The 14,799-nt window shown below is 39.2% G+C and overlaps 1 long non-coding RNA gene across 2 annotated transcripts in view; it reads right to left on the bottom strand.

Moving 5' to 3' along the window:
• The window catches only part of LOC117801399, a 69,463-nt gene that overhangs the window by 2,058 nt on the left and 52,606 nt on the right, over window positions 1–14,799 (bottom strand). The window contains exon 1 of one of the 2 annotated variants that reach the window (XR_004623892.1): window positions 13,487–13,565. The exons of the other annotated variant lie outside the window; for it this stretch is intronic. This is a non-coding gene — a long non-coding RNA (uncharacterized LOC117801399). Of the gene's footprint in view, window positions 1–13,486; window positions 13,566–14,799 lie in introns of those variants that run through there. 2 annotated transcript variants of the gene reach the window in all.

The raw sequence follows: 14,799 nt of genomic DNA on the forward strand, positions 1-14,799 counted from the left end.
AATGCCGGATTTCGAGCTGTACTACAAAGCTGTGATCACAAAGACAGCATGGTACTGGCACAAAAACAGACACATGGACCAATGGAACAGAATAGAGAACCCAGAAATGGACCCTCGGCTCTTTGGGCAACTAATCTTTGATAAAGCAGGAAAAAACATCCGGTGGAAAAAAGACAGTCTCTTCAATAAATGGTGCTGGGAAAATTGGACAGCTACATGCAAAAGAATGAAACTTGACCACTCTCTCACACCATACACAAAAATAAACTCCAAATGGATGAAAGACCTCAATGTGAGACAGGAATCCATCAAAATTCTAGAGGAGAACATAGGCAACAACTTCTATGACATCGGCCAGAGCAACCTTTTTCACGACACATCTCCAAAGGCAAGAGAAATAAAAGATAAAATGAACTTATGGGACTTTATCAGGATAAAGAGCTTCTGCACAGCCAAGGAAACAGTCAAAAAAACTAAGAGACAGCCCACGGAATGGGAGAATATATTTGCAAAGGACACCACAGATAAAGGACTGGTATCCAAGATCTACAAAGAACTTCTCAAACTCAATACACGAGAAACAAATAAACAAATCATAAAATGGGCAGAAGATATGAACAGACACTTTTCCAATGAAGACATACAAATGGCTAACAGACACATGAAAAAATGTTCAAAATCATTAGCCATCAGGGAAATTCAAATCAAAACCACACTGAGATACCACCTTACGCCAGTTAGAATGGCAAAGATAGACAAGGCAAGAAACAACAATTGTTGGAGAGGATGTGGAGAAAGGGGATCCCTCCTACATTGTTGGTGGGAATGCAAGTTGGTACAGCCACTCTGGAAAACAGTGTGGAGGTCCCTTAAAAAGTTAAAAATTGAACTACCCTATGACCCAGCCATTGCACTACTGGGTGTTTACCCCAAAGATACAGACGTAGTAAAGAGAAGGGCCATATGCACCCCAATGTTCATAGCTGCATTGTCCACAATAGCCAAATCATGGAAGGAGCCGAGATGCCCTTCAACAGATGACTGGATTAAGAAGCTGTGGTCCATATATACAATGGAATATTACTCAGCTATCAGAAAGAACGAATTCTCAACATTTGCTGCAACATGGACGGCACTGGAGGAGATAATGCTAAGTGAAATAAGTCAAGCAGAGAAAGACAATTATCATATGATTTCTCTCATCTATGGAACATAAGAACTAGGATGATCGGTAGGGGAAGAAAGGGATAAAGAAAAGGGGGGTAATCAGAAGGGGGAATGAAACATGAGAGACTATGGACTATGAGAAACAAACTGAAGACTTCAGAGGGGAGGGGGTGGGGGAATGGGATAGACTGGTGATGGGTAGTAAGGAGGGCACGTATTGCATGGTGCACTGGGTGTTATACGCAACATGAAGCATCGAACTTTGCATCGGAATCCGGGGATGTACTGTATGGTGACTAACATAATATAATAATAAAATAAAATTTAAAAAAAAAAGAAGATGAAAAAACAACAAAAAAAAGAAATTATCTTTTCTTGTTTCCTCCTTTGCATCGAGGTATGGACTGTTTATATCACATATTAATCATTCTGACTTACTACACAGGTGTCATTAATGTGAAAAAACAGCTCCTTCTGCATGATTCTGAAAATGACAAATGCATCTAAACAATGAACTTTCACAAAGTTCAATTGCTTTCAATTGAAATAAACATTGTAAATTACATCCTCCATATAAGCAAAGAGAAGAATGAAGGGGAACTGTATCCTCATTGCAGAAAGGCTATAACATGTTTCAGAATGTAATTAAATGCTAAATATAGAGAGAAAAACTATTTTATATAATCACTGTTTGATTTTGCATTCAAATTAAAGGAGAAAAAAAGATTTTAGTCAGATAGTCTTTAAGTCAGATAGTCTTTAAATATGGTTGGACATGTGGGAAAAAATGAGTATAGAATTATCAAGGATAGTTTATATGCCCAGAAGTTGGTCATACTGTTTCTTTTCTTACACATCCTAAAAGATGAGTTGATTTTTACTCAATCGTCTATTAAGTGTCAGGCAAAATAAGTTTTTTTATTGATATCTATTTATTTATTTATTCTGAGACACAGACAGAGTGCCTAAGCAGGGGGAGGGGCAGAGGGAGAGGCAGAGGATCTCAAGCAGACTCCACACTGAGCACAGAGCTTGATGCAGGGCTTAATCTAATGACCCTGAGATCGTGACCATGAGATCATGACCTGAGCTGAAACCAAGAGCCAGAAACTAAACCAACTGAGGCACCCAGGTGCCCCTCTTATTGGTATTTAAATAGGAGTAGAGAATGTTAAATCTTAACAGGAACTTAGAGGTCATCAATTCAATTCCCTTCTTTTTACTGGTAAAGAGGGGGCATGAAAATCAAAGTTATTAACAGACATCCTCAAAATTACAGTTAATAGCTGTTACAAACAAAACCCAGTACCAAGTTCACTGCCTTCAAAATATAAAAAACCTCCAGCAGACAAAGTAGGCTTTGATCACCATAGAGTTGAGAACCTCAATTTAAAAAGATCTAAGCTTGGGACACCAGAGTGGTTTCAGTCTGTTAAGCATCTGCCTTGGGCTCAGGATCCTGGGATTGAACCCTGCATCAGGCTCCCTGCTCAGCAGGGAATCTGCTTCTCCCTCTCCCTTGGGTGCTCCCCCTGCTTGTGCTCTCTCACTCTCTGTCAGATAAATAAATAAAATCTTTAAAAAAATAAAAAGATCTAAGCTTGATGTGGACACATTTCACCAGGAACCACCACAGAAAGTCATATGCCATCCCAATACTCCTCCCTTGAATCACACTGTATAAATTGGAAAGGGATGGCAATACCTGAATACATGATTTATTTTTAATAAATCAACTGTGAGCACACTCTCACTCAAGATTGACACCTATCTACTTGTTAAAGTATTAGCCTATTCCATACTAACTCAAGTCCCCCGTGTGTACACATTGGTGCCCTCTACTGGGACCCCAGCCTCCCAGTAATTCAGCAACCAAAGTATTAAGTAGTAGCATGTTAGGAATCTCTAAGGCCCAACTCTGAAACTGGCTTCCATTCCTTCATTGGTGATCATAGTTGTTTTTGTTTTTTTTTAAGATTTTATTTATTTATTTATGTATTTGATAGAGAGAGAGAGAGAGAACAAGCAGGGGGAACAGCAGGCAGAGGGAGAAGCAGGCTCCCCGTTGAGCAGGGAGCCCAATGCAAGACCTGATCCCAGGACCCTGAGAGCATGACCTGAGCTGAAGGCAGACACTTAACCAACTGAGCCACCCAGGAGCCCAAGTGATCATGGCTGTTAAATATGTTGGTATTACCCCTGGATCCACCTCCTCCGTTTCCCTTCTGTAAATGTTAAATGGCAGCCTTTGAATCGTGTACCCTGATACCTCCCTATTTATCTGGAGATAAACTAGGCGTAATGAATAAACCCTATCCAGTGCGTTAATAAGAACTGGATGTTTAAATATCTAACGTTCCATTGAAAAGTCTGCTAATGTGTTGCTCTGAAAAAGTCTAGGATAACTGTTGAAAGATTAAAAGACACTTCCACTTAGAAATAAGACTCAAAGCAGATAGTCTAAGGTTTCCAGCACAAATTACTTTCTTGTGGTATAATACTGTGCCCCTAACTAGTGCTATCAATACACACTGCTCCTGCTTCAATCCAAGAGAATGATGGACAAGTCAGAATCTCCCAAGGTGGAGAAAGAATCTAACTCCTGCCTCCAGGATTGCCCCTAAACCCTCTGAAAACGTGGCCCATCAAACTGATGAAACGTTTAGTTTAAAAAGCAGTCAAAATATGTAGTGGAAAGTAGTCAATGAATATTTCCCCCTGTAAAAAAAGAAAGACAACAGTTGGTGCTTGAGATAAAATAGAAAGAGGAAATGAGGACCTTAACAAAATATTACATAAAAGGCAACCCAGCACAGAACAAATAAAATAATGCAAACAGGGAAGGATCCAAACCAATACAAACAACTGCAAAGGGTCTTATTGGCACACTGTCAGACTCAGAATCTGAGGACAACAGAAATATTTAATTGTAGAGTAATACTTAAATGATGTTTTACCTCAAGAAAATCATCCCAGTGAAGAATGTGAAAACGGTTGGGCAGCTGTGTCCACCCCTTCTAACAAAAGCCCAGCTGCAGGAAGAAAAGCCAGAAACAGAAAGGAGACAAAGAATAATGAATGAGAGGATGAAATCTAGAAAGAAAGACAGAAATTAAAATGAGACAGTGAAAAATTAAGCTGCAACTCAGAAAGATAGGCCAGAAAAAAAGCTTTAAACAAACTGTAGTAAATGTAATTTAGAATGTTTTTAAACTCAACTACTGAAAATAAGTCTTTCCGGAAACTAATTTGTAAGACTGGCAAATACTTGGAATTCTTGTCCCAGTGTAGAATGACTGAAAGATGGCCCTGTGCACACACCATGTGGGCCCTGGGTTGGCAAGAACAATTTATGAAGTGCCCATCACTGAGAAAATGGGTGAATATTTGGCTATTTTTCTCTGGTTATCGGTCTGAAACAAAGTACAAAGACTCCATAGTTCTCCAATATAGCAAAAAGGAAAAGACGTGATTTGTAGCTTAGCGAAGCATATAAGAAGCTCTGTATTGAAATTATGATAATGATCCAGGACCTAACAATTTTATGGTAAACAAGTGAAGACTAGGAGAGGCAACTCAACCCAGTGGATGGGTTCTGCAAGGAGACTATTTATATTTCAAATCTGGTCTACCCACTTCCTAGCTTTGTGTCCTTGATGAAGTTCCTTAAATCTTTTGAACTTCAGATTCCCCAGAGCTAAAATGGGGAGACAATGATGCCTAACTCAGAGGTTTATTGTGAAGAATAAATGAGCTAACCTGTATAAAACCATTAGTACAGTGTTTGCCAAATGCTCAATAAATGATAAATCTCATTATTTGTGTATTCTGCATGCCATCTCTGCTACACTCCAAAAAGGTCTGCTTTGCTTTGTTTTATATTTAGTTTGTTGTTAGCACATGTAATACATTTAGTAAATCAGTAACTATTAGACAGCCTAATAGCATACCTACAATGAGTTAATAAATGAATGTGTTGAACACTTTCCCTGGGCTCAGCAGTGCAGTGCATAATCAAATAGAAAAGATATGAACCCTGTCCAAAGGTACTTATTTTTTAAAAAACATTTATTTATTTATTTGAGAGAGAAAGAGAGGGAGAGCACATGCCAGGGAAGGGCAGAGGGAAAGAATCTCAAGCAGACCCCTCACTGTGTGCCGAGCCCAGTGTGCAGGGCTCAATTCCAGGACCCTGAGATCATGACCTGAGCTGAAACCAAGAGTCAGATGCTTAACAGACTGAGCCACCTAGGCGCCCCCCAAAGGTACTTATTAAGTGACTAATTCCATATAGAGTACATCTTTATGTTGAAGTAGGTAGTGCCAAAATGTACATTCAATAGCTATGAGAATGCAGGGTAAATCAGTGAGACCCAGGGTAGTCAGTGAAGGCTTTGGGAGAAAGTAGAAACAAAGTAAGCCTTGGAGGATGTGCATGATCAAGACAGGCATAAAGCAAAAAAAATGCCCCTTACTAAGAAAAATAGTATTAGCAGGATTATGGGTGAAATGTGGAATACAGTCAATCCTTGAAGAACATGGGGGTAGGGACACTGACAGAGTTGCAAGTCTGCATACAATATTTGACACCCCCAAAATTTAACTACTAATAGCCTGCTGTTGACCAGAAGACTTTCCAATAACATAGTCGATTAACACACATTTTGTATGTCATGTGTATTATATACTGCTTTCTTACAATAAAGTCAGCTAGAAAAAAAAGTTATTAAGAAAATCACAAGGAAGAGAAAATACATTTATAGTATATATTGTATTTATCCAAAAGAGACCTGCATATAAATGACCCAGGCAGTTCAAACCCGTGCTGTTCAAGGGTCAACTACACATTTGAGACTGGCCAGACTAAAGAGAATGGTGCTTTTTGAATGGAGAAAAAATGGGCAATGGGTTATTGTGTAGAGTTGAGGTAGACTGTAGAGGACTGTAAGAGCCAGAGGAGTTTTTTACTTGAAATAGTATAAGGATTGAATGTTATAAAGTGAAAAATGATAAAAATGGTATTTCATCAAGACTGGTCTTGCTGAGGTATGCAGGCCGATGACAATCAGAAGAGACAGATGTAAGAAGGCTTGGAGGATACTGCAGTTATCCAGGTGTGACACAATGACACACTAACTCAGGTTGGAGAAAGAAATGGAGGTTTTACTGTGAGTGAAATGGCAGTCACTGGAGGGCTTTGAGCAAAGGAGTGAAATTATCTGATTTATCTTTTAGTAGGTCTCTCTGACTGCTCAGTTGAGAATACATTGAAAGGGTCAAGAGGAGGAAAAGAGACACCTGGCTGGACCCCATTTAAATCGTTTGAGGCGCCTAGGTGGTGCTGTAGGTTAAGCATCCAATTCTTGGTTTCAGCTCAGGTCATGATCTCAGGGTCATGAGATTGAGCCCCACATCGGACTCCATGCTCAGTGTGAAGACTGCTTGAGGTTCTCTCTCTCCCTCTCCCTCTCCCTCTGCCTCTCCCCACCCCCCACTCCCCCCCTGCCCCCCTCTCTAAAATAAGTAAATCAATCTTTAAAAAAGTTCGGGAAAAAAATGATGGTGGCTTGGATCTCAAATAAGTGGAAGAGGTGAGTAGTTACAATCATTACATTGTGAACAGGCTTCATGGGTGGGCATCTTAGGCTGTCATGCAGGACTCCACCTCTGATTTAATGCTCTAATGTCATAGTCTTGAAATTCTTAATAATTTTCTTATAAATGGTCTCACATTTTCATTTGCACTAGGTGCTACAAGTTATGTAGACAGTCCTAATTGTGAATTGAAATATAACAGTATTTACCAATCTACGGGAGTTGGGTGTATAACAGAAAAAAAAGGAGTCAATGATTACTCCAAAGGTGTTTGGCCTGAGTAATTGGAAGAATGGATTTAGTGAAATGGAAAATACTGTGGAAAACATAAAATTATGGAGGAAGGATCAGAAGCTCAGTTTTGGACATATAAATTTTGAGATGTTTATTAAGCATCTAAGTAGAGATATCTGGAGTTCAAAGGGGTGTTTCAGGCCGAAGGTGTAAGTCTGAAGTGATCAACAGTATCTGGAAGCCATAAACCTGAAAGAGAACATCTGCACAGGGAGTATAAATATGAAAGAGAAGTCTAAGTGCTGAGCCACAAGGCAGTCCAAACTGCCAATGGTGGGTGATGAGGTACCAGCAAAGGTGACTAAGCAGGATCAGCCAGAAAGATAGCAGGATGTTCAGAAGATGGTATTGGGCTGAAAACGAAAGAAGGAAAATATATGCAGGAAAAGTTGATGATAGCTCAAGTAAAAAGAGAGTTGGGATAGGAGCACTGAATTTAATTAACAACATGGAGGTCATCAGTGATAAGGGCTATTTCCAGGGAAAGCTGGAGGCAAAAGCCCGACTAGATTGGATTCAAGAGAGAAAGAGAGGAGACGACTTGGACACTACAAGCATAAACATCTCTGAAGAATTTTGCTATGAGCAATGTAAGAGGAAGCTGGAAAGGGACGTAGAGGTTGGTACCATGAAAAGGGCAGGAAGTCCAGATGATCCAGGCTCCAAAAATGAAATGTGACTTTAGAATAATAGCTCGATTTTAGATACATGGAATCTGAGCCTGCAGTGAGCCACATAGAAATATCCAGTGGGCATCTAGAATATAGGGACAGATATTGTCTGAGAAGATAGAATTGAAATTATCCATAGTTTAGATTTTATTCACACATAGGTGCAATTTGGGGCCATAAAAATAAATTTGCCTGGAATAAAAGTATATAGAGAACAATAGAGAATTGAAGAAACCAATATTCTGAGTAAAGTAATAAAACAAAATCAAAAGCACTGGGCAACATTCCCAACTTGCACTCCATTTAGGTGTAGTTGTATTTCCATTGGCAAATTAAGGTAATTAGCTGAATAAATACCCACACAAAAGCTTTAGACCAAATTAGCTGGATATTTTACACAAAAACAGGGTCTATTATATATGAGAAAGTCTATTATTGGATTCACTTTTTTCTGCTTTTCTCAGTCTACCTAGAGAGTTTACAAGCGATTCGCACTCTGTATAGAGCGATGCTTAAAAATGAAGCAAGCTAGGGGTGCCTGGGTGGCACAGCGGTTAAGCGTCTGCCTTCAGCTCAGGGCGTGATCCCGGCGTTATGGGATCGAGCCCCACATCAGGCTCCTTCTCTATGAGCCTGCTTCTTCCTCTCCCACTCCCCCTGCTTGTGTTCCCTCTCTCGCTGGCTGTCTCTATCTCTGTCGAGTAAATAAATAAAATATTAAAAAAAAAAAATGAAGCAAGCTAAAAATCACTACCTGCTAACTGATATCAAGAACCTCATCGTCCACTTGCATTTCCATATCCCTTAAAATTGGGATTTTTAGAACAAGATGAAGGAGTAAACAAGTCAACATAATTTGGGCGAAAGCATACTATTTATCAAAACGCATATAAGTATCAGTGAAGGAAACTGAGCAGCAATGACTGCTTTTCACCAAGGATTCAGCAAAATCCTCACATTTCTGGCCTCACGTGCCTTGTAACCTTTAAAACCGAATCAAAGGGGCAATAGCTTTCCAAGCAAAAACGCCACACACGCACACACATAAAAGAAAATGAAGGCGCAGCGAACAGCCCTAGAAGTGGGATGAAAATCTGGGCCTTGTTCATAGCAGGGGGAAACTCAATCACATTCCTCACTGAAACGACGCTGACGGCAGCCGACTCACACCTCAGTGGGCGCACACTGCTTCGAGCAAACGAAACGGTTCAGATTTGGGGCGCTGGATGCTCATGTTTCTCTTTGTTTTCCAAGATGATCCCGCTGACAATGATTACTGTCTACGGATTGTAATCTAAGAAGCATTATATAGAAACATAAGAAATGTCACATTGGAACTGACAAACGAGCCTTATTGCGGCTCTGACAGTGGCACCAAGGGACGTTTTGTGGCAGAGCGTGAATGTTACACTAGCAGCCAAAAGAATATTATTACTTTTTTACCTCAAAAAGTTTTCCCCCCACTTTTTAAGGCAGTTCAATAAAGAGCTCCAGAAGAGGACCGGGGAGGCCAGCCAGAAGAAAGTGCTCAGCGTAACCCTGCTTCCTCCGCACCCCCAGAAGGGGGCGATAACAGCTTCCCTTCAGCACTTCGGGGCATGCCTTGGGAAACGGAATTTTCACCCGGAAAAACCAGCATATCATAGTTCTTCGAAACACAAAGTGTTCTCTATCATGTCAACAGCTAAGCATAGGCGGTAGCTATAGTTTTTTAGATATCCAACAAGTTTCTCTAAACCCTTATTTCTGCTCGCCTCTCTGACCCTGGCCTGGGCATTCGCAACACCTGCATCCAGACTTTCTCAATGAAAATTCCTCATCTGAGCAACAGACTCAGAACGGAATCCAAGAGACAAAATCAGCACCGATATGGAAGCAAGAGACGAGTTCATTTATTACATACAATGGATGCCATCAGGCATCGTGCCTGAGACAAGCTGACCGAATTGTGATCGCGGCTGAGAGGCGAGATCCCAGAAGACTTAATCATGGATGTTGGGAAACGGGAGCTCTCTTTCCAGGTTGGAATGAGGAAGCCTGGAACCAACAGTGAGCAGGTTCCTTAGCTGCATGAAGGGTGTCTCTCTGCATAGGAGGGAATGAGACCACTTTGCAAGGAGCAGGGTAGACAGGGGAGAGTGAAAGCCAGGGCCAGAGGCCATGCGAGATCTGACGATACCGTTAAGGTCTCTGATCTCAAGAGAACCAACTCCAAGTCCACTCATGAATTAACTGGTTACGTGAGCCAATTTTTCCTAAAAACTACTTTGCAATGGTTTCTGTCAATGCACAAATGAAGAGTCTTGAATAATATCATAGGAATGTATATAATAAGTCAATCAACATAAAAAAATATAATCTGTAAATATTAAAATCATCAGGTAACAGCAACAAAGATGTACCTTTTTTCCTCTTACCCAAATTCCTGTTTATTAATACAAATGACTATAATATTGTGTGTACCTACCATGTACAGGTACTCTGCTAGAGGTTTTATAATAATTAGCCTGTGGCAATCCTGTGAAGCAAGAATTGTATCCATTTTAGGACACTGGAGTTCAAGGAGATTACATAATGTGTGTAAAACTGCAATTCTAGCAGGTACTAAACAGAGGTGAGATTTGGCTCAAATTTTATCTGAAATCTAGGCGCTTTTTTTTTAAGATTTTATTTATTTATTTATTTAGAGTGAAAGTGGGGGGGGCAGAGGGAGAGAGAGAATCTCAAGCCGACTCTAAGCTAAGTGTAGAGACTGACATGGGGCTCCACACGGGTCTCAATCTCACGATTTAACATCATGATCCTGAGATCATGACCTGAGCAGAAATCAAGAGTCCAAAGCTTAACTGACTGAGCTACCCAGGTGCCTCTGAAATCTAGACTTTTTTTTTTTTTTTTTAAGATTTCATTTATTTATTTGACAGAGAGAGAAAGGGAGAGGGAGAGGGAGAAGCAGGCTCCTCACCGAGCAGGGAGCCTGACACCAGCTCAATCCCAGGCCCTTGGGATCATGACCCGAGCAGGCAGATGCTTCACCAACTGCGCTACCCAGGCGCCCCTGAAATCTAGACTTTTAATCACTGAATTATATTACCAGGCCAATAGGTACTAAAAATATGCCTGTGCATTACAGTAGCTATTGGCTTTCTGCTCAAAAAACATTTTCATGTACCTTCTAGTAACAGAAGAGACAATAATAATACCCATTAGTAAAGAGGAAGGTTAGACTTAGAAAAAAAAATGTATATATAGCTCTTAAGTTGTCATCAAAGCTATAAATTTAGAAACACATTTTAGAAGATCATATCAGGACCTATAAAAAGTTTAGCTCAAATCCAGTGACTTGACTAACTCTATATATTTTATTTATTCAAAGGAAATAAAAATAAAAGTAATCCAGAAGCATAGGGACACTTATTACAAAATTGTTCTAGAATTAAAAGTAATAATAATCAAATATCTACAAAAAAGGATTAAGCAGTTTACATAAATTATAGCCATACTTATGATATGGCTTATGATACAATGTGACATGAGGTAGTTTGAAAGTACCTTTGATACAAGAAAAAGTAAAAATAGGATACAAAATTTGTATATAAATACAAAATTTTAAAATATTTATAAAAACAAGGACTTAAACTAATGCCAAAATCTGACAGTGTTATTTTTAGAGTGTAACAATTGGGGGGGGGAGTGGAGGAGGGTTATAGTAGGGCAGAGTTAAGAAAACGTTTAAGAGCATCATTGTTTTTAGAAGATTCCAGTTTCAGTTAATTTAATTTTTATTTTTCTTATTTGCATTAAAAGCATGGTTTCCTCTTCTCAAAAGGCTTCTTAAAATATTAACTACTTACATTTATGATATTGGCCCTAAAATTCCATTAGTACCCTACCAGACAGGGAGCTCCTTAAAGGACCAAACATAGTGTAGGGGCTCAGTAAATACTTAATGAGTGAACTGAACCATTCAATGTAATATATATACATTACATATATATACATATATATATTACATAATACAGTGGAAATATAAAGCTAAGACAGCCACAGAACATAAAATCAGAAAAAAATTATGTTAAGCTATTTTCTTTGGGTACTTCACCCAATTAAATGCATAATTAGCTGAGGGGATAGTTGGAAAGTATGGTATATTTCAAACAGCTCTACTTTTCCACAGTAGTCTGCGATATTTCATTCATCAAACATTTATTGATTGGAAGATCATACTATTATCCTGAGACACTTGTGAAAATTAAAGGAGGTGCAATTAATAATTAATGCTGAGACCACAGGAGTAAACCAGGAAATACGATCACCCCATTTATTGATATTTTTTGTACAGAAACTGAGGTAGGCACCGTGAAAGTAATTAAGACATGGGCCCTTCCACAAAAAAAGTTCTATTATTTATATAAATATATGTTTTCTTTATTATAAAACTACTTTCACCAGTCATGCAGTATCTTTCCTCTTTTTACTCAACAAATATTTTTCATGTAACTACTCTATGCCTGTGAGCCTCTAGAAACTGGAATACAGCAATAAATGAAAGAAGAAATTCTTGTTCACTCCCATATTTCAGGGGAATTTGATAACAAAAGAACAAATAAAAAGCAAATCGAATCTATCGACATTAGATAGTGCTAAGGAGTTAGGAAAAGTATAGCAAATGGGTGGTGGAGGTGGGAGGTATGGTTTTAGATAGGGTAAGCAAGAAAGAGCTCACTACGAAGAAGAAATTTGGTAAGAGAGCTGAAGAAAAAATGAGGAATAAGTCATGACTATATGAGGGGAAAAGCATTCCAGGAGAAGAGAAGAGAAATTGTAGAAACCCCAAGGGAGCAGGGAATGAGGAACACTAAAAAAAAAAATCAACGTGAGTGAAGTGATTAGCGGTGACAGTGAAGTTAGAGAGATAACCCAGGATCAGTACATCAGGTAGACCTGTACGTATTACCGAAATTTATTGAATAAATTCAGATTTACATTATCTATAGCTACGTCTTTTATGTTTCCATTGTAACCCAATTCAGCATTCATCTCCCCAGATTCCTGTTCTAAATGCTGTTGGATTGCCCTAATAACACCACTGATTATTTTAATTGCCAATTTCAGAAATTTTGTTTGGTCAATTTTGGATTTCCACAAGAAAAATGTCTGTAATATTGTAGTCTTCTTGGTGCATATCCACAATGATTTTATAAATGGGACAACCACAACTGCTTAGAGCTTAGACAAACAAAAGATATTTTCAGGGAGAATTTTTTCATGGCTTTCTTCTGAATTGTCAGAGCAGCCTAACATTTAATTAGTTTTGTTTTCATTTTTAATTCCACAACCAATGCCTTTTTTATTTAGCCTTTACCCAGGATGGATTGCCCCCACAGTTCACCCTTGGTGTGCCACTGTACACAACTTTTAAACACCTTACTCTAAGTGTACAAAGCTCCAGTTTTATATATTTAACTGACTCCTTAAGACATGTCCACTGGGTCCTGCCACACACACTCCAAATTTCACAAATTCAAACTTATTTGATCTCATTCACCTCTCCCACCAAATCCACCCCAAAACTCCTCTCTTATTCCGAATCGTAGGGGGAGAGAGACACTTACTCAATCGTCCAAGCCAGATGCCCAGAAATCAGGTCACTTCCCACTCCTGACTAACCTCCACATGTGATCAACCCCCAAACCTACTGACACCACTTCCCAAAATATTTGCATTTACTCGATCTTTGACAGCCATTTAGCACACACCTGGATGATTCAGTAGCCTCCGCTCCAGCCCCCTAAAGTCTAATTCTTCTCACCCAACTCCAACCTTCACCTTCAATTTATTTTTTACTCTATGGTTAGAGTAACCTTCTAAGTATGCAAATCTGAGTCTGAAATGCTTGCATGACTTGGAATGACGACAGGCTCCATGACACTAAAAATGCCCAAAAGGAGCCCTGCCCACTTATCCAAATCATTTCCAACCATTTCCCCCACATGCTTTAAGTTCCAAACATACTAAACTCATTTCTCACATACCACATGCTCTTCTGGGCTTTTTTGAACGTATTGTTCCTTCTATCTAGAAAGCAAATTTAGGAAAACTTTAAGTCTTAATTCCAATGATACTCCTAAAAAGCTTCCCCTTCCACTGACCCATAGCCCAGGGCTTATCTTATGTTCTTGTCTGTTCAGTAAACTGGCAGCTCTCTGAAGGCAGGGGATGGGCCCCTTCATCCTGATTTCCCAGAACCTACCTCGGTACCTGATACAATTATAATGTTCTGGAAATATAATTTTGAAAACATTAAATCAGTGCACTTTCAGCTCCCAACACTAAGCTATCACACTTATTTATCCCAGAAAGAGAGGGTAATTTCAAGGAAAGTCACAGGGGGATAAAAAGAACATAACAGAGACAAGTTCTCACCTTAAGGGAAGACAAAGGGAACAATCACTTTGGTTCAAGGGAGAGAAGAAAGATGTGAGATCAGGACTAAAAGACAGACTCCCCACCAATGGTCAAACTCAGGGGCTCATAGAAATATCTAGATATAGTGAGCAGAGGTCAACTGTGATAGGACACTATAGAAACCCCATATAGTATGAGATGACATCCATGACATTCAGGACAGGGTGTCCTCTCCTTAGTGCCCCATCAAGAGCAGAGAGCAAGACAGAATGGCACTGGTGGAAGGAAAAGGCTCAGTACATGATTCTGAAATGACACATTAACTATTTATATTGAAATGTGTCATTTTTATAAAGTGACAATAACAGACTAGGATTTCTTTCACAGAAGAAATATAAGAGAATTGGGTGGACAAAACTTAGGGAAAAAGTTGTGGTTTTTTCTTATAAAATAAATAAAGCATGAAAAGAGGGAAGTAAAACTGTAGGACTCTCCTAATACACAGAAAATTTTCTGGTTGAAAATTCCAGTCACCATTTTTGGCTGTGATACATGCTTGAGTCCTAGGCCCCAAGCTGACATTTCAGAAAGGTTTATGTCATAATGGTTACCAGAAATCCCATGCATGCTTGAATCATATTTATACATATAAATCATCATTTTG

The sequence above is a fragment of the Ailuropoda melanoleuca genome, chromosome 3 (assembly GCF_002007445.2).
Source record: "Ailuropoda melanoleuca isolate Jingjing chromosome 3, ASM200744v2, whole genome shotgun sequence".
In the NCBI taxonomy this organism is placed as follows: domain Eukaryota; kingdom Metazoa; phylum Chordata; class Mammalia; order Carnivora; family Ursidae; genus Ailuropoda; species Ailuropoda melanoleuca.